Below are 22,659 nucleotides of genomic sequence, written 5' to 3' on the forward strand. Positions count from 1 at the left end.
GTCCATCAACTGATAAAAGGATAAGGAAGAGTTGTCATACACACACACACACACACACACACACACACACACACACACACACAATGGAATATTACTAAGCCATAAAAAGAATGAATGAAACCTTGCCTTTCCCAATGATGTGGATGGAGCTAGAGAGTATTATCTAAATAAAATAAGTGAGGCAGGGAAAGACAAATACCATGTGATTTCAGTTATATACAGAATTTAAGAAACAAAGCAAATGACCTTAGGAAAAAAGTGAGAGAGACAAACCAAGAAACAGATGTTTAACTATAGAGAACAAACGGGATTACTGGAGGGGAGGTGGGCAGGGGGATGGGTAAAGCAAGTAATTAAGGAGGCCACTTGTGATGAGCACCAGGTGTTGTGTGGAAATGTTGAATCACTAAATTCTACTCCTGAAACTATTACACTATATGTTAACTAACTTGAATTTAAAAAATAACTTGAAAAAAACAAACAAAAAGTATCCATGCCAGGTTTAACCAAATGAGAACATAATTCATAAATAAATTTTCAAGTAAGTGATTTTTCTAAAAATAATTGAATAAAACTTTATAATTACTTCTCAAAAATACATCATACATACAAACTTAAAAAATATTAAGGCAAAGCAAAGATATTCCCAGATTAAACAAAACTGGTAGAGTTAGTTACTAGCAGACCTGACTTATAAGAAATATAAAACGAACTTCTCTAGGCTGTCAGCAAGTAACTAAATATAGTAATTAAAATCCACAAAAAACAACAAAGAGCGTGGATAAGCCATTATGTAAATATGAAAGATGATCCATTCATATTTCTCCCTTTTTCACTTAACTGATTTAAAAATCAGATAATATATGTACAACAATATTGTTGATTGTGTAATATACAGAAATATATGTGTTCATAGCAATCAAAGTTTATCAGTGTAAACTATGCCAGTCAGTAACTAAATCCAAAAGACCAAATAAAAAAAAAATCAGAAAAAAGAAACAAAATTAATATAACACAGTCATAAATGTAGATTGCTTTTCTTTCTTCTCTCAGTTTTCAAAATAGATACAACACTTTATAGTAATAATTATAGTAATGTATTTTGGGATTCTAATGTAAGTGCATGTAATAATTATGTCAAAGATAACACATAAAGAAGATGTAATAAAACTATATAGAAGAAGAGTTTCTGTTTCTCACTGGAATTAAGTAAATATAAATCTCAATAGATACTAATAAGTTAAGATGTATTTGATGAGTCCTGGTGCAATCACTAAGAAAATAGTTAAAAAATAGTGAGTAAAAAAATTAAAGGAACTAAATTAGCACACTCTAAAATATTCACCTAATGAAAAACAGTAAAGGAGCATTAAAAGAACAACAACAACAAAAACAAAAACCCATGAGATACAAAGGCAAGGTTACATGGACAGGCATAAATTCACCTGTATCAATAATAACATTAAATGAAAATGTATTCAGCAATCAAAACAAAAGGTGGAGACTGCCAGACTGCTTTGAAAAATCAATAGACCCAAGTACATGTTCTATACAGGAGCTATAGTTTAGATTTGCATTTCTATGAAATATCTAAAATATACAAATTATTAGAAAATGCAAACTACTAAAATTGCCTCAAGAAGATTCCAAAATTATGAACAGATCTATAACATTTAAGAGTTTGAATTAGTAATTTAAAAAACTTCCCACAGAAACAAGTCCAGGCCAAAATATTTTTGGATGTGAATTCTATGAAACATTTAAGGAAGACACAAATAGGTTGAAAATAAAAGAATGAGAGTTATATCGTGAAAACAACAATTTTGAGAAAGCCAGGGAACCTGTATTAATATTAGAACAAAATATTAAAACAAATTTTTAATAGATAACCAAGGAATATGTATGAAAAACTATCCATCAGGAAGACATAACAATTACAAATATAAATGCACCTAATTATGAAGCCCCAAAATACATGAAGCAAAAATGGAGAAAATGGAAGGAGGAAGCAGACAATTCAAAAATAATAATTGGAGCTTTCAATGGGCCCACTTTTAATAATAGATAAGACAACTAGACAACTGATCCACAAGTAAATACAGCACATGAACAGTAACAACCTAATAGACCTAACCAAGAGCACTCCAACCAAGAACAGAAAGATATACATTCTTTTCAAGTATGCCTGGAACATCTTCTAGACAATGTGCCAGACCATAAAACAAACCTCAATAAATTTAAAAGGACTTAAATCATACAAACTATGTTCTTTGATCACAATGGAGTGATGTTAGAAACCAATAACAAAAAGAAATTTCCACAGACATGGGGAAATTAAATAATATACTCCTCCATAACCAAAGAGTAAAGAAGATATCTAAGGTAATCTATGTTAAATTAGAAGTTACTTTGAGATAAATGCAAATAAAGATACAATATACCAAAACTGATAAGATTCAGTAAATCAGTGCTTAGAGTGAAATGTATAGCTGTAAACCCCTATGTTAAAAAGAATTAAAAATCTCATAAACTAACCTTCTACCTCAAGACAGAGGAGGGAAAAGAGCAGACAAAATACAAAACAAGTAGAAGAATATGAAACAGGCAGCAGGAATCAATAAAATAAGAAATAGAGCCAACATGGCAGAATAGCATGGAAGTTTTTTGTGTGTCTCGTGTCCACAAAATACAGCCAGACCAACACTAAACTATCCTGCACACCTAGAAAAATGATCTAAAGATTAACACGACAATCTGCACAACCTGAACTACAGAATTCAGCAGGTATGCGGCACGGAGACTTGAACTTGGGGAGCGAGAAGCCGCAGCGGTGTAGAGAACCACTTTTGCAGGTGAAGAGAGAACAGAGACGGGGGGCATGGGGAAGAGAATATGGGAAAAGCACCCCTCCCCAAAAGCAGCTGGAGAGAAAGTGGAAAATTGGAAATAGTCCCAGGGACTAAACTAAAAAGGGGAAAAGAAAGGAGATGAAAGGAGAAAGGAGAAAGGAGAAAGGAGAAAGGAGAAAGGAGAGGGTTTAAATTCCATTAATACTGTAAACAAGGGGAGCGCAAAGTCTGCAACTCCACAGCTCCATACCTGGCGGTGTTCTGGTGGGAAGGGCGAACCCTCAGGAGCAGAGTGGGACCCAGAAGATTCTTGGGCCACACAGGGAAAAGCAGTTCCACTGCTGGCAGGACATTTGGTATAGACTGTTGAGCCCCCTGGTCCCTGCAGAGCCCAGAGAACAATCCACATTTGCTAGTGCTGGAACAAGGTCGTTAAGGGTGAAGACTGGTGCCAGATATGTGTTGTGATTTTCCATAATCCCTGAAATGCTGCTGGTACACTATCCTGCGAACTTTTTCTGGGGCAGGCTGGCACCTGGCTGCAATCTCGGGGCACCGGCAGCAGCAGGGTCCAGCAAGCATTCATGGGTGGTTACAACCAACATTTGGCCATTGCTCGGTGAGATCCTCCCAAAAAGGGGAAGAACGGGTCAAAGCCATTCAGAAGTAAGGGACCGTGGAAAACAGTCACATCTGAGACAAAACTCGGGAGAGAGGTACTACCTGGGACTTGGTCACAGACAGTGAAAAGGCAGGCAGTGGACAAGAGCTGAAGAGAGAGGACAGGTGAGCGATTGCTGATCAGGGAGAACAGAGTTGTGATACTAGAGATTGGGTAGCTGGGTGATGCCATTTTCACCACTCCCGCGCTTGCTCATAGGCACCTACAAACGCCACAACAATCCACCCAAGTAGGCTAGCAGCGTCATCTAGTGGAGAACGGAGCCATTACACTAAGCCCTGCCCAACTGGGCCAACCTCGCTCTTCAAGAACACAAGTCCCACCGCCTGCTTAGTTTATGGACTATAAAGCACTTCATAGTCTAACTTCTAGGGGAAAACGAAGTAATTTCAGTCATATTTCAATTTCTTAGCAGGTCCATCTATTCAATTTTCTTTTTTTTTCCTCTTTTTCACTTCTTTTTCTTGAATACAGAAAGAGAAAAAATTCAGTTTCAATTTTTATTAAAAATATATTTTTTAATTTTTTTTACTTTATTTTTTACTTCTGTGTAAATTTTTTTCAAATTCTGTTTTACTTCCATCATGTTATTTTAGTCTACTTGAGTGTATTCACTTTTTCAAATTTCCATCAATTCCTTTTTTTCCCTTTTTCTCTTTTTCGTTTCTTTTCTTTTTCATGAATACAGAAAGAAAAAATTCATTTTTATTTTTAACTTTTATTAAAAATATTTTTTTTAACTTTTTTCTACTATATTCTTTACTCTTGTGTATTTTCTTTTCAAATTCTATTTTACTTCCAACATTTCATTTTAGTCTACTTCAGTGTATTCATTTTTTTCAAATTCTCAAAAGATTTCCTTCCCCCCCCCCCTTTTTGGCCTACTCTATCAAACCACTTTCAACACCCAGACCAAAACACACCTAGAATCTAGCATCATTTCATCATTTATTCGATTTTTGTGTGTGTGTGTTTAATTTTTTAATTTTAATATATTTTTAAATTTAATTTCTTAAGTTTAAATCTTCTACTTCATTAATTCCTTTTCTCCCTTCAAAATGATGAAACGAAGGAATTCACCCTAAAAGAAAGAGCCCGAAAAAACGACAGCCAGGGATTTAACCAACACAGATACAAGCAAGATGTCTGAACCAGAATTTAGAATCACGATAATAAGAATACTATCTGGAGTCAAAAATAAATTAGAATCCCTTTCTACAGAGATAAGAGAAGTAAAAATTAGTCAGGATGAAATAAAAAATGCTATAACTGAGCTGCAATCACAGATGGATGCTGTGGCAACAAGGATGGATGAGGCAAAACGGAGAATCAGTGATATAGAGGACAAACTTATGGAGAATAATGAAGCAGAAAAATAAGGAGATTAAGGCAAAAGAGCACGATTTAAGAATTAGAGAAATCAGCGACTCATTAAAAAGGAACACCAGCATCATAGGGGTCCCACAAGAGGAGAGAGAGAAAGAGGGGTAGAAGGCTATGTGAGAGCAAATCACAGTGGAAAACTTTCCTAACCTGGGGAAAGACACAGACATCAAAATCCAGGAAGCATAGAGGACCGCCATTAGATTCAACAGAAACCGACCATCAACAAGACATATCATAGTCAAATTCACAAAATACTCAGGCAAGAAGAGAATTAAGAAAGCAGCAAGAGAAAAATAATCCCTAACCTACAAGGGAAGACATATCAGGTTTGCAGCAGACCTATCCACAGAAACTTGGCAGTCCAGAAAGGAGTGGCAAGATATATTCAATGTGGTGAATCATAAAAATATGTAGCCAAGAATTCTTTATCCAGCGAAGCTGTCATTCAAAATAGAAGGAGAGATAAAAAGTTTCCCAGACAAACAAAAATTAAAGGAGTTTGTGACCACTAAACCAGCCCTGCAAGAAATTTTAAGGGGGACTCTCTGAGGGGAGAAAAGATGAAACAAACAAACAAACAAACAAACAAACAAAAAAAAAATATATATATATGTATGGATATATATATATATATATATATATAGAGAGAGAGAGAGAGAGAGAGAGAGAGAGGGAAATAAATACCAAAAGCAACAAAGATTAGAAAGGACAAGAGAACACCACCAGAACTCCAACTCTACAAGCATCATAATGGCAATAAAGTCATATATTTCAGTACTCAGTCTAAATGTCAATGGACTCAATGCTCCACTCAAAAGACAGGGTAACAGAATGGATAAGAAAACAAGATCCATCTATATGCTTTTTACAAGAGACCCACTTTAGACCTAAAAACACCTTCAGAAGGTGAAAATAAGGGGATGGAGAACCATCTATCATGATAATGGTCAACAAAAGAAAGCCAGAGTAGCCATAATTATATCAGACAATCTAGACTTTATAATAAAGACTGTATCAAGAGATGCAGAAGGGTATTATATCATAATCAAGGGGTCTATCCACCAACAAGACCTAACAATTGTAAACATTTATGTGCCAGATGTGGGAACACCCAAATATATAAATCAATTAATCACAAACATAAAGAAACTCATTGATAGTAATACCATAATAGTAGGAGACTTCAACACCCAACTCACAGCAATGGACAGATCATCTAATCAAAAAATCAACAAGGAAACAATGGCTATGAATGACACACTGGACCAGATGGACTTAATAGATATGTTCAGAGAATTTCATCCTAAAGCAGCAGAATATACATTCTTCTCCAGTGCACATGGAACATTCTCCAGAACAGACCATATACTGGAACACAAATCAGCCCTCAGGAAGTACAAAAGTTTGAGACCATACCGTGCATATTTTCAGGCCACAATGCTATGAAACTCAAAATCAACCACAAGAAAAAAATTGGGAAAGGTAACAAATATTTGGAGATTGAAGAACATCGTACTAAAGAATAATGGGCTAACCAAAAAGTTAAAGAGGAAATTAAAAAGTATATGGAAGCCAATAAAAATGATAACACCACAACCCAAAACCCCTGGCCAGCAGCAAAGGTGGCCATAAGAGGAAAGTATATAGCACTCCAGGCCATCCTAACGAAGGAAGAAAGATCTCAGATACACAACCTAATATTATGCCTTAAAGAGCTGGAAAAAGAACAGGAAATATTAAAGATTAGAGCAGAAATTAATGCTATCAAAACAAAACAAAAAAAACCAACAGTAGAACAGATCAATGAAACCAGAAGCTGGTTCTTTGAAAGAATTAACAAAGGTGATAAACCACTAGCCAGCTTTATCAAAAAGAAAAAGGAAAGGACCCAAATAAATAAAATCAAGAATAAAGAGGAGAGGTCACAACGAACACAGCAGAAATAAAAACAATAATAAGAGAATATTATGAACAATTATATGCCAACAAAATGGGCAATCTGGAAGAAATGGACAAATTCCTAGAAACATGTAGACTACCAAAACTGAAACAGGAAGAAATAGAAAATTTGAACAGATCCATAACCAGTAAGGAAATCAAATTAGTAATCAAAAATCTCCCAAAAAGCAAGAGTCCAGGGCCAGATAGGTTTCCAGGGGAGTTCTACCAAACATTTAAGGAAGAGTTAACACCTATTCTCTTGAGGGTGTTCCAAAAAATAGAAATGGAAGGAAAACTTCCAAACACTTCCCATGAAGCCAGCATTACCTTGATTCCAAAAGCAGACAGAGACCCCACTAAAAAGAAGAACTATAGACCAATTTCCCTAAAGAACATGGATGCAAAAATCCTCAACAAGATATTTGCCAACCGGATCCAACAATACATTAAAAAAATTATTCACCACGACCAAGTGGGATTTATACCTGGGAGGCAGGGCTGGTTGACTATCCGCAAAATAATTAGTGTGATTCATCACATCATTAAAAGAAAGGATAATAACCATATCATCCTCTCAGTACATGCAGACAAAGCATTTGACAAAATACAGCATCTTTTCTTGATAAAAACCCTCAAGAAAGTAGGGATAGAAGAAGTATACCTCGAGATCATGAAAGTCATAAATGAACAACCCAACCCAACGCTAATATCATCCTCAATGGGGAAAAACTGACAGCTTTCCCCCTAAGGTCAGGAACAAGACAGGGATGTCCACTCTCGCCACTGTTATTCAATATAGTATTGGAAGTCTTAGCCTCTGCAATCAGACAACACAAAGAAATAAAAGGCATCCAACTTGGGCAGGAGGAGGTCAAACTTTCACTCTTCATAGATAACATGATAGTCTATATGGAAACCCAAAAGATTCCACCAAAAAACTGGTAGAACTGATTCATGAATTCAGCTAAGTTGCAGGATATAAGTTCAATGCACAGAAATCTGTTGCATTCCCATACACCAACAATGAAGCAACGGAAAGAGAAATCAAGGAATTGATCCCATTTACAATTGCACCAAAAACCATAAAATACCTAGGAATAAATCTAACCAAAGAGGTGAAAAATCTATACACTGAAAACTATAGAAAGCTTATGAAAGAAATTGAAGAAGACACAAAAAATCCAAAAAGATTCCATGTTCCTGGATAGGAAGAACAAATATTGTTAAAATGTCAATACTACCCAAAGCAATCTACATATTCAATGCAATCCCTATCAAAGTAACACCAGCATTCTTCACAGATAATCCTTCAAAGTAACACCTTCACATTCTTCACAGATAATCCTAAAATTTGTATGGAACCAGAAAATACCCTGAATAGCCAAAGCAATCTTGAAAAAGAAAACCAAAGCAGGAGGCATCAAAATCCAAGACTTCAAGCTATACTACAAGGCTGTAATCCTCAAGACAGTATGGCACTAGCACAAGAACAGACACTCAGATCCATGGAACAGAATAAAGATCCCAGAAATGGACCCAAAGACGTATGGCCAACTAATCTTTGACAAAGCAGGAAAGAATATCCAATGGAAAAAAAGACATTCTCTTCAGGAAGTGGTTCTGGGAAAACTGGACAGAGACATGCAGAAGAATGAATCTGGACCATTTTCTTACACCATACCCAAAAATAAACTCAAATGGATGAAAGACCCAAATGTAAGACAGGAAGCCAGCAAAATCCTCAAGGAGAAAGCAGGCAAAAACCTCTTTGATCTTAGCCGCAGCAACTTCTTACTCAACACGTCTCTGGAGGCAAGGGAAACAAAAGCAAAAATGAACTTTTGGGACCTCATCAAAATAAAAATCTTCTGCACAGCAAAGAAAACAATCAGCAAAACTAAAAGGCAACTGACAGAATGGGAGAAGATATTTGCAAATGACATATCAGATAAAAGGTTAGTATCCAAAATCTATAAAGAACTTATCAAACTCAACACCCAGAAAACAAATAACCCATTTGAGGAAATGGGCAAAAGACATGAATAGACACTTCTCCAAAGAAGACATCCAGGTGGTCAACCGACACATGAAAAAATAGCTGAACATCACTCATCATCAGGGAAATTCAAACCAAAACCACAGTGAGATACCTGTCACCTTACACTTGTCAGATGGCTAACATTAACAACTCAGGCAACAGATGTTGGCGAGGATGCAGAGAAAGAGGATCTCTTTTGCATTGTTGGTGGGAATGCAAGCTGGTGCAGCCACTGGAAAACATTATGGAGGTTCCTCAAAAAACTGAAAATAGAACTATCCTACAAATCAGCAGTTGCACTACTAGGTATTTATCCAAGGGATACAGGTGTGCTGTTTCAAAGGGACACATGCACCCCCATGTTTATAGCAGCACTATCAACAATAGCCAAAGTATGGAAAGAGCCCAAATGTCCATTGAAGGATGAATGAACAAAGAAGATGTGGTATATATATATATACCACATATATATACATATATATACATATATATGTGGTATATATATATATATATATATATATATATATATATATATATATAATGGAGTATTACTCGGCAATCAAAAAGAATGAAATCTTGCCATTTGCAGCTGCATGGATGGAATTGGAGGGTATTATGCTAAGTGAAATTAGTGAATCAGAGAAAGACAAATATCATATGACTTCACTCATATGAGGACTTTAAAAGACAAAACCAATAAACATAAGGGAAGGGAAACAAAAATAATATAAAAACAGGGAGGGGGACAAAACATAAGAGACTCCTAGATATGGAGAACAAACTGAGGGTTACTGGAGGGGTTGTTGTGGGGAGGGATAGGCTATATGTGTAAGGGGCACTAAGGAATCTACTCCTGAAATAATTGTTGCACTATATGCTAACTAATTGGGATGTAAATTATTAAAAAAAATTAAAATTAAAAAAAGAAATAGAAAACCAATAGAGATATTGAGGAAATAAAAGGCGGGTCTCAGAAAAGATTTTTTAGAAAGTAGCTAAACTTACCAAAGGAAAAAAGACAAAAGACCCAAAAAACGGGTCTTTGAAGTAAGAATTATGGAAACAAGAATTAGAGACACCTGAGTGGCTTCATCGGTTAAGCATCCGACTCTTGGTTTCCAGTCAGGTCATGATCTTAAGGTTTGTGGGTTCAAACCCCACATTGGGCTCTGGGCTGACAGACAGGATTCTCTCTTTTTCCCTCTCTCTGTTCCTCCCCTTCTCTCTCTCTCTCTCTCTCTCTCTCTCTGTCTCAAAATAAACTTAAGAAAGTAAAAAATGAAATGACTCAGATAAAAATGGACAAATTATTAGAAAAATGCAAACTACTAAAACTGCTTCAAGAAGATTTCAAAATAAGAATAAATTTATAACTTTTAAGAGTTTGAATTAATAATTCAGAAAAACTTCCCACAGAAACAAGTACAGTACAAAATATTTTTGGAGGTGAATTCTACAAAACATTTAAGGAAAAACTAACAACAACTTTTTTTACCCAATCTCCCCCAAAAAAGAAAAGAAATAGTTCTTTATTTTATAAGTATTACACAGATGTCAAAACCTGACTGACATTATAAAAAAGAAAACTACAGACAAATACCTCATAATTGTAGATTTAAAAGCCGTCAACAAAGTACTAACAAATAAATCCAACTGCATATAAACAGTATTTCATACCGTGACCAAGTGGAATTTAACCTAGGAATCAAAACTGTAATGATCAAGAATTTGTGATATTAGCATAAAGATAAACATATAAATTGAAATGTTAGAATTGAGAGTATAGAAATGAATCTTCACATTTATAGTCAATTGAATTTCAGTAAGAATGCCTTGACAATTCAATAAGAAAAGAATAATTTTTCATCAAATCAACGAGAAAAACCGGATATCTACATGCAAAATAATTAAATTGGACCCCTACATAATAGCATTACAAAAATAACAAAAACACAAAATAAATCAAGGGCCTAGAAATTTATGATCTGAAACTATAAAACTTTTACAAGAAAATATCAATGTTTTACAATATTTTACAAGAAATATCAATGAATACTCAAGACCTTGTATAAGTAATGTTTCCTTAACCATACCACCAAAAACAAAAGCAATAACAACAACAAAAAAAGGTAAACTGGACATCAACAAAAGACTATGAATAGACATTTCTCCAAAGAAGATACACAAATGGCGAGGAAAATAAGCATAAGAAAAGATGCTGAATATAATCAGTCATGAGAATATAATCAAAATGATAGATAACAGCAAGGGTTGCTGAGAATATGGAGGAATAAGAGCCCTTATACATTGCTGGTGGGAATTTAAAATGGTACAGTCACTTTGGAAAACAGTCTGGCATTTTCTCATGTAGAATTACCATCTGACTCAGAATTGCCACTCCAAAAGAAATAAAACACACACACACACACACACACACACCCTTGACACAAATGTTCATGGTAGCAGTATTTACATAGGCTAAAAGATGAACAGGTCACATATGTTCATCAACTGATGACTGAATAAATGAAAATGGTCTATCCCTAAAATTACATATTATTCTGTAAGAAAAAATGAAATACATATGTTACAACACAAATAAGCCTTTAAAATCTAAAGTTAAGTGAAATAAGTCAGTCACAAACTACCTCATTCTGCATGATTGCATTTCTATGAAATATCTAAAATATGCAAATCTATAGAGACAAAGTAAATTGCTTAAAGTTAGAGAAGATGAAATAAATGGAAGAGTCTGCTAAAGGGTACAAGAATTCTTTATGGAGACACATAAATGTCCCTAAGTTGATTATGGGGATGGTGCACTAATCTGAAAATACATGAAAAACATGCTACTTTAAATCAGTGGATTATATTAGTGAATGTGAATTACATTTCTATAGAACTTATAAAAAATAGCACAAAAAAGACATACCATTCTTTTATAAAATAACCCAACAATTAATATCATTGATATAATAAAAGATATTATTCATATAATAAATGAACACGTTGAGTATTAAAGTTTTGGGGTTATTCTGAAGACAAAATGCAGGAATTTTAATATGGTTGTAGACAAAAACATACATTTGAGTGTCTGCTGACAATACAAAATTAAATGTATGGATAGCTGCTGTCTGAAGGTGAAAGTTGGAATGGGACACATTTATAGACTTGGGTGTTTATATATTCATTTTAGAAATAAGGAGTCAACATATTCTGTCTGCATATTATAAAATTTACAGAATATGTGCTTACATTTCTTAAGTTACAAAAGTTAACTTTGGAGGAAGAAAAAAAGTGATAAATCTATATTGGTAAAGTTGGAGGAGTGTAGCGAGCCAGGTGAGTGTTCTTTTTTTTTTTTCTTTTAGATACATCCCCATTTTATAAAGCAAGACACGAGTACATAAAATGCAAAATAAACAAGTAAATAAATGCATATGTAAAGAAATAAGTGCAGCATGATTACATTCTTTATAAACACCGTGTTAAATACCATAAGCCCCTCAATAGTGTAACATGTTGTTTGAGGGGCACCTGGGTGGCTCAGTTGCTTAAGCGTCCAACTTTGGCTTAGGTCATGATCTCGCGGTTGTTGAGTTTGAGCCCCACACTGGGTTCCTCGTTGACAGTGTGCAGCCTGCTTGGGATCCTCTCTCTCCCTCTTTCTCTGTCTCTCTCTCTGTCTTTCTCTCAAAATAAATATATAAACTTAAAAAAGATTTTAGCAACAACAACAACAAAAACCATGTTGCTTTGTAGAGCAAAATTAGAAGAATGGTAGTTGCAGGTTACTGATAGTATTTCTTAAAGTCTTTTGGTAAAATATTTCTTACAAAAAGAAGAGAAAGAAACACACAGCATCCAATTCTATGAAATAGTACACTATTTGCATATTCATTACTTGTAGTCACAGAATCTGAGGTCCAAGGAATGAAGAGTAAGAGATAAGGCAGAAAGGTGTGTATTTGCTGAGTCAGGATGCTCCTTACACCATTAACCAAAAATTAGTTGGGGCACTGATTAATGCTGAGGCCAGAAGGCTTTTCAATTATATATTCTAAGAGACATGTATTAGTTGGGAGCTTAGTTGCATGGAAGAGAAAACCAATCAACATAGCCAAAGCAAAATGAGACATTTCAATAAGCATATTTGCAAGGTGTCCTGTGGATCCCAGAGGCAGAATTGCAGCATGATGATGGGAAACTGGGAGTAGAAATAAGAGAAATATTAGGAACCCAGGCAATATGCATTCTGTCACATTCATTTAAAAATTAGGGTAATTTAGGGTTCACAGAAAAATTGAGAGGAAGGCACACATATGTCCCACATACTCCCCACCCCTCATGTACAGCCTCCGTCATTACCAACATCCTCCACGAAAGTGGTACATTTGTTACAATTGGTGAACCAATATCAACACATTATTACTCAAGTCCACAGTTGATAGATACATTAGGGTTCAGTCTTGGTGTTGTTCTTTCCATGAGTGTGGACAAATGTATAATGATAGGTATCCACCATTAACATCCCATATGGAACAGATTCAGTGCCCTCAAAATTCTCTGTGTTCCAACTATTCATCCCTCCTTCACCCCTAACCCCTGACAACCACTGATCTTTTTCTTGTCCCTATAGTTTTGCTTTTTCTAGAATATCATATAGTTGGAATCATAGAGCAGGTAGCCTTTCTAGATTGGCTTTTTTCACTTAGTAATATGCATTTAAGACTCCTTCATGTCTTTTCATGTCTTGATAGTTCATTTCTTTTCAGCATGGACTATTGTTCCATTCTGTAAATGTACCATAGTTTCTTTGTCCATTCACCTACTGAAGGATATCTTGATTGCTTCCATTTTGGCCATTATAAACAAACTTACTACAAATACCCATGTGCTGGCTTTTGTGCATATTGTTCCCCTCTAACCCTGAGCTGAGGTCTGGACTGTTCATCCAGACCAGCACAGGAAAGACTTTCTAAAGCACAACACTGTAGCTGCTGTACAGCTGAAAACTAAACAGATACACCAGCTTTAGGTAGTACTGGAGATGTCTAAGTTCCAATTCAGGTAGTCGGTGATGGTAGTCACTAAGGAATTCAGTCAGTCAGCTGAAGCTACCAGAAAAGGTTTACTTTAAGAAGAAACCTGTCCTAGAAAAAGGACCAACACAGTATTAAGCAAAAAACAGAAACAGACCTGCCTGTCCCAACAAATCATAAAACCGAACCTGACACGATTAAAGCAATCCAGTAATAATTTAACTGCTCTACAGAACAAAATTCAGCATTCTTTAAAGTAAAGGTCAGCAAATTCATTCAGTAAGAAATCAGATTGTAAATATTTTAGGGCCTTATGGCCTTTATTGCAAGTATTCACCATTTACCATTTAGCATGAAAAGTATTCATTCTTTATTGCAAATATTCACATTTACCATTGTAGCATGAAAACAGTCATATATTCACTTATCTTCAGTATAAGTGAACTAGACAGTTTAACCAAAAGGCAAATATTTTCAGACCAGATTAAATTGTTTGCAAGTAGTAAGCATAAGAAGGTTTGGATAGCCTTATTATTGTCAGATGCCGAAAACTTCAAGACATGGACATAAAAAGAGACATTTTAGAATGCTAAAAGGGTAAATGAATCAAGAAGATATAACAATCATAATTATTTATACACCTAGTAGCAGCACTTCAGGATATATAAAGCAAAAACTGATAGAAATAAAGGGAACTAAAAACCATCAGTTTCCAGAACTGGAAACCGATAGAAATGGGGAACTAGATACTACTGGAAGGAACCATGTGAAATTTTGTTTCTGGTTGTGCTTCCCCATTTCTATATTGGGCCCACTTAATCAGTCTTCTATCACCCAAACTTCTCTTTTCAACATCACGATAGGCCTCTACATTGCTTAATCAAATAGTCATTTCTCTGCCTTCATTTTCTTGTCCTTATGGGCCACATTTAATGCTTGATTCCCCCTTTCTTTCTCTCTTTCTCTTTCTTTCTTTCTTTCTTTCTTTCTTTCTTTCTTTCTTTCTTTCTTTCTTGTCAAGTCTTTATTTAAATTATGGTTAGTTAACCTATAGTGTAATATTAGTTTCAGTTACATAATTCAAGTGATTCATCACTTACATACAACACCCAGTTGTGCTGACCACAACTGCCCTCCCTAATGCCCATCACCCATTTAATCCATCCCCCACCCAACTCCCCTCCAACAACTTTCAGTTTATTCTCTATTTTTAAGAGTCTCCTGTGGTTTGCCTCCATCTCTGTTTTTATCTTATTTTTCCTTCTCTTCCCTATGTTGATCTGTTGTTTCTTAAATTCTACATGAGTGAAATCACATGATATTTGTCTTTCACTGATTGACTTATTTCGCTTAGCATAATACACTCTAGTTCTGTCCATGTTGCTGCAAATGGCAAGATTTCATTTTTTGTTTTGATCGCTGAGTAATATTCCATTGTATATATACACCACATCTTCTTTATGCATTCATCAGTTGATGGCCATTTGGCCTCTTTCTATTATTTGACTATTGTTGATAGTACTGCTATAAATATTGGCGTGCATGTGCCCCTTCTAATCAGCATTTTTGTACCCTTTGGATAAATACCTAATAGTGCAATTGCTAGGTCATAGGGTAGTTCTATTTTTAGTTTTTTGAGGAACCTCCACACTGTTTTCCAGAGTGGCTGCACCTATTTGCATTCCATCAACAGTATAAGAGGGTTCCCCTTTCTCTGAATCCGCACCAACACCTGTTATTTCTTGTGTTGTTGATTCCTTTCTTCTTGGAGATCTTCCTTCTTGATCCCTTCTTTCTTGATCTTCCTTTCTTCTTGAAGTCTGTTCTCCATTTGGCCTCCACATTACCTAACTATCCTACAATTACACTGGCTGCTTCTTCTCATTTCCCCTTGTTAGATTTCTAAACCAGAAACAGTCCCAGAAGTCAGTCCTTAGTTCTCTTTTCTTAATCTACAAAATCTCTATTTTTCACAGTGTATATATATATATATATATATATATATATATATATATAACACATTTAAATGAGGAGTGTAACACATTTAAATGAACAACTGACAAGAGATTCGATAGAAGGATGGTAATTAAAAAATATAAACTTTGTTATATTATATATAATCTATAATGTAATACATATAACATATATAATGCAATATATATACTATATACTATATACAATGTAATATACAGTATACAATACAATATACAATATAATAATATAATGTAATATATATACAATTTACATACATATATATTGTATATATATTACATATGTAGGTAATATATATACCTATATGTGTACATATATATGTACATATATATGTAATAATATATGCAATATATATACTATATATATAATATTACAAAGATTATATTCAATAGAAGAGATTTGATAGAAGTATGGTAATTAAAAAATATAAACTTTGTAATATTATATATATTATATAATTTAATATATAATATATAATGCAATATATACACTATATACTATATACAATATAATATATAATATACAATACAATATACAATACAATAACAATATAATAATATACAATATACAATATAGGTAATATATATATACCTTTATGCATACATATATATGTAATAATATATGCAATATATATTATATATATAATATTACAAAGATTATATTTTTAATTACCGTACTTCTATTGAATCTCTTGTCAGTTGTTTATTTAAATGTGTTATACTCCTAGGTAAAGAACAATTATAGTAGGTAGTCTTACAAATTTGTAGAAATAAAATATAAATTAATTTTAAAGGGAAATCATCATTAATGACATTTTCATAAATTATAATCTAGTGATCATTAACATAGTTTGTTACTTAACAATGCCCATGGCCAAAGTAAGCACTAGAATGTTTCTCCTATGAATAATTTATTCTATGAATAATTTAATAACTACTTATTATTAACTAATAGACTTTAATTTGTTGTTATTAAGTCAACATATAAGCAAATTCACAAATAATGTAAAACAAACCTAATGGCTTCATACAGCATAGTTTGTTACTGCTTCTGAATTCAGAAAACTTCATTTTCACTTAGACTATATCATTTACTGAAAAAGTGTGTTTGCCATTTGCCAAGTGCTATATAAAAATGTAACTTGATTTATTTCCTTCATACAATGGTTGTGACACTTTTTTTTGATAACATGTAAGATACATTTTAAAACAATAAACATTATTTGCATTTACATCTTGAACGTTATTTTAACATTTAATAAAAATTAAAGTAAAGCATTATACATCTATAATCAAAATTTTCTTCTATACAAAAAGGATAGATTGGTTCTATAAAATATTTCAATATAAGGAAAACCTCGTATTTGTCACCCTTGATTTAATTTCCAAATTCTAAATAATGGAAGAGTTTTAGTATGGTTAGAAGGGGGAAAAAAAGTTAACGTATTTAATATGTTAAAATATTTTTAAAAAAAACAAAAATTCTAGGGGCGCCTGAGTGGCTTAGTTGGTTAAGCTTCTGATTTGATTTCTGCTTGGGTCATGATCTCACAGTTCGTGAGTCTGAGCCCTGCATCAGGCTCTGCATTGGCTGTGCAGAGCCTGCTTGGGATTATTTCTCTTCTCTCTCTCTCTCTCTCTCTCTCTTTCTCTCTCTTTCTCTCTCTCCCCCTATGTTGCTTGTTCTCTTCCTCACAAAATAAATAAACTTAATTTTTAAAAAAAATTAAAATTCTAGGGTACCTAGGTGTCTCAGTCCATTAAGCATCAGACTCCACCTCAGGAATGATCTCAAGGTTTGTGACTTCAAGCCCCACATTGGATTTGCTGCTGTCCACCGGAAGCCTGCTTCAGATCCTCTGTCCCCCTCTCTCTCTGTCCCTCCCTCATACTCTCTCTCTCTCCCTCTCTCAAATATAAATATACATTTTTAAAAATTAAAAAAAATCTACTAATAGAAATGCAAAGGAAACTTCTTTTTTGTGGACAACTGGTTATAGGTAGTCAAAATATGAGTTGGCTTTCAGATGTGCTGGGTAATTAAAACACTTCATAAGCCAGTTGTACATAATTATATTGCATGAATATATTAAGATTTTTTTTATATTTCTAGTAGAATATGGTTTTGATTGACTTAATCCTCACAGTATTGTGGGTGTATAAGTCTCATTGGAAATAGTCTTTGGCCTGCTCATATAGCAGCAGATGCACTATTTGCATAAGTAGGATGTTATATGTGGGCTTGTATTTTTGGCTGCTTCTAGATTTATGACACCAATTCATTTTTTGCACAGATGGGAGAAAAACCGACAATGTGAAAAGAGGAGTTAATTGATTTCCCTTTTAAAATTGTTACAATTACTGTGATTTATTTTTTCATATAGGTGAGTCTGACCATTCATGGACATATATGAAAGGGTAAATTTTCAGTCATTCTATAATTTTAATATTAACAAATGAACCTGAGTCTGATGCATACAAATGGGAGGAAGTATTAGTCATAGTAACAAGTAAATGTACTTATTCTAATTTTGGAGGTGAAAGGGCCATTTACAATACTGAACTGAAAACAAAATAAATGGCTTATAATTCCAGAAAAAAAAATCTTTGCTTATGTAAAATATTAAATTGTTAAATGGCCATTTTTTACATAAAACTATAATTTATACCAAACTATGCAACATACCATTATATTCTTTGGAAATCTTCTCTTTCTTATTCTAAAATATTCTTGTCTTTGCATATTTAAAACACTTAGCAATTGTACATTGAGTTTTCCTGTTGTTTGAGATACTACCTGACAAGAAATAGATACTATTTTAAAGAATTAAAGAAAATAAAAAGTAAAGAATTTAAGCTGAAGTCAGTATACTATTCATACTTTATAACTTTAATAAAATGTTTCTTCCATATAGTATGATTTTTTTTTGTTTTAAGGATACCTTAAAAGGGGAAAAAGATTTTGAAAAATATCATTTCAAATAATTGGTCTTATTTTTTTTCATTATATACATGTATCTTTATTTCTACCTTATGAATATTTATTTATGCATATATACATATATCTATATATAATATATGCATATATACATTATATAGATGTATATAGGAATATATCTATACAGTCTGTGTATGTATATATAATTGTGTATGTGTTATAGACATACAAGATAAAATTGGCTTTCTCTTCTTCAAAGAGTTTAGACTCTAGTGACAGAGATATAACATTTGTGTGAGTGTGGTGGTAGAGAAAGACATGACAGATGAACTACACTTTCTAGAAACAGAAAAAGCAGAATACTGTCTATTCACGTGAACAGCCACAAATAAAAGCACAGAAAACACAGTCAATAAAGGAAAATTTATATGCAATATTGTACTGTTATTGATAAAGCAGTTAGGGGAAACAACTAAGTTTGAGATATAGAAGGGGGTTGTTTTTTGTGTATCAGGAAAAAGATCTTGAACTTTATCTTGTTGGCCTATAATTATTTTAGTGAAGAGATTAAATAATAACACTTGTGTCTTAAAAAAAGATTATTCTGGTAGCTACTTGGGAAATAAATTTAATGACTTAAGACTAGAAGCAGGGATGCCAGATGGAGAATGTTGCCACTTATAAGGATAAATGCTATGGAGTTTGAAAAAAATCCAGTAGTAATAGAGGTAGAAAAATGGTATGAGAAGTAGTTATGAAAAGCATATTAAAATTTTTTTCACTCATCTCTAATAGAACAATTAGAGATCACTCTCTAATTTTATTTGGCAGTTCAAAGTATATAACATGACTAAAACAAATAAAATTAATGATAATAGAGATAAAAAGATATATTTACACTAGATATAAACAGATATAGATATATAGATACATTAACAGGGAGAAATGGCTGTTAATATTAATGAAAATAGAGGAATTGAAATGTGAACTTGGTCATGTTTGGGGTTAAACTGAAGAATGTTTTATTCAGAGTTATTGCTGAAGCCTAAACAAAGCTCCATTTTTATTGTATTTTATTTTTAGATTTTATAATGTCTGAGGCACTTTAAAATCTATTCTAACTTATAAGTAACTGGCTAGGAAGAGTACTGACTGACCGGCTTTTTAACAAAGCAGAAATCTCACTGAGGTTTTTAACTTAGTACGAGGAGCAAAAGTTTAAGTGCAGATAGAAAGCTGGGAGTTCATGGTCTGTTAAAAAAATATCTAAGGTGACTGCAGCTACATACAACATGTGTTGTGAACTTCCACTGTTCCTATGCTGATCGTGTTTTGTTATTTTCAGGATTATTTTATTATTTCCATTTAAGATGTGTTTTTCTAAAGGTAATTGTCTATATACAGTTAAAATATGCAATTCTGAGGAATAAAAATGTCTCTGTGGAATAACATAACATAAAAAGGATCTTTATCTGTTGTCATTGTATGGCAAGAAAATACAACAAAGATACTATCTATGACTAATGATAGATATCTAAATGCTACCCTTGAAACTGAAGGATCTGCAATGTTATCTCACAGCTCGTATGGGTTCCCTACTTCCCATCTCCCTAAAGAACAGCACAGTGAAAGCCAAACATTCACAAATGGGTTATACCAAAGGGAAGGATCCCCCAAATTACAAGATTTAGAGCTCATAATGGGATGACAGGGACATCTGTTCAACCTTCCCTTTAAAGAGAAAGATGTTCTCTGATGGACAGAGAGAGAGCACTGCTAGGTTTATTACCCTGAAATGTATCAAAAATTTACAACGTCAAGAAGAAGAGGATTTTACATTTCCAAATCATTCTGTGGCTTTCCATGTGGAAGATATCTTAGTGATACTATCTCTATTTAGATAAACTATGTCTAGTTTCTAAAGCTGCATGTTTTGCAAACATTCTTTCAATGTTCTTTGCTCAGAAGATCTAGACTATGCAAAAGCCTGGCATCCAAGAATTGTTTTCTAATTTAATCTAATTCATGAACACCTATGACTATATCCCTCTACTTCGTTTAGTTTTAATATTTTTCCATATTTGACTTATGTATTTTATTCACTGTGGTAAACAGAATAATGGCCACCCCAAAGATGTCCGGGTTCTAATTTGTGACACCTGTGCATATGTTACCTTATGCAGCAAAGGGGCTTTGCAAATGTGATGAATTTCTAGATGTTGATATCGGGAGAGTATCCTAGATAATCAGAGTGGACCTACTGCAATAAAAGTCCTCATAAGAGATTCGCAGAAGGGGAAGAGTCAGAGAGTGACTGGAGGATGCTACAAATCTGGCTTTGAAGTTCAAGGAAGAGGCCACCGAACCAAGAAATTCAGGTAGTTTTTAGAAGCTGAAAAATGCAAGGGAACAGATTTTACCTATAAGCCTCCAGAAAGAACAACGTCTGGCTGACACCTTAATTTTAGCCCAGTGAAACTCATTTAAGATTTCTGACTTCCCTTCTGGGATCCCCTGACCACTTAATTTCTTTTTAATTTGCATACATTTACTTGTATACATTGCCCTTTGTGCTATAAAATTCTAAGGGTTTTAAAAAATACTTAATATCTTTCACTCACTATTATGTATCACACTCAATAACTTCACTGTCCTAAAAAAATTCCTGTTTTACTTATTCACCTCTCCTCACCCCAACCCCAGTCCCAGCCCAATGGCAACTGCTGATATGTTTACCATCTCTATGTGTTTGCCTGTTCATGAATGTCATACAGTTGGAATCATGTGATATTTAATTTTCAGATAAACTTCTTTGATTTAGAAAAATGAAGAAAAATAAAATAATATCCCCAGGTTAATTGTCAAGGTGTCTAAGATCAGCATTAGTAGTTATGCATTTGTGTTGACATGAATGACACATTCTTAAACATCTAATTTTTCTAAATAGTGTTCTAAATGGTAATAGCGGAAGGTAAATAAAAATAAACTTAAACCATGCCATTTTGAACATTTTTCTTAGTAAAGGTTAGCAAAAGGTTATATTACCTAAATGAAAACTTAAAAAGTGATGCAATTTATATCAGCATGAGTTAATTTTAAGATCTGTTTTGAACCCCATCTAAACCATCTGAGGAGAAACTCCTTCAGGAAAAATAAAGAGCACTTTGCATTATGATTCTATTTGCTACCATTAGCAGACATTGCAGTCTTGTTAATCACATCTGTTCTTTAACATTATCTGGCCGTATGTTTATGCAGATGAAACACTAGCACTCATTGATTGGACAATCCCATTAATCTCCACCATCCTACCCACAAATGAAATATTCTCCAATGACATATTCATCCAAATACTGTAATTTCTATATTGATTAAATTGTATCCACACATTTATCCCAGTCCTGACCTTCACATCTCCATCCTCTCTCTTGTCCTCTATAGATCCATTCTGTGGTGACCAAAAGATAATATCATGCATCCTCATGTTCTTTACAGAATCCACCCAAAATTCCTTAGCAAAAATTTTCCTCTTTTTGAAGAATATCCATTTAGAGTAGTGCTTATTGTCTCCTAACTCTCCATGCATGGCCTTTGTTGAAATTCCCATGTCATCTGTAGATGGTATTAAAACTTTCACCCTCAGGTATCTTTTTCCAATCTCCTGGTCTCTCAGTTATGTTTTTATTGAGCGCTTGGCTCAAGTCTCACTGTCTTTCTATCTAGTCCTCTCTCCCCCCCACCTCTCTCTTTCTGTCGCTGTCTCTCTCCACACATACACACACACACCATAAA

Source organism: Panthera onca, chromosome B1, assembly GCF_046562875.1.
Source record: "Panthera onca isolate mPanOnc1 chromosome B1, mPanOnc1 haplotype 2, whole genome shotgun sequence".
Taxonomy (NCBI): domain Eukaryota; kingdom Metazoa; phylum Chordata; class Mammalia; order Carnivora; family Felidae; genus Panthera; species Panthera onca.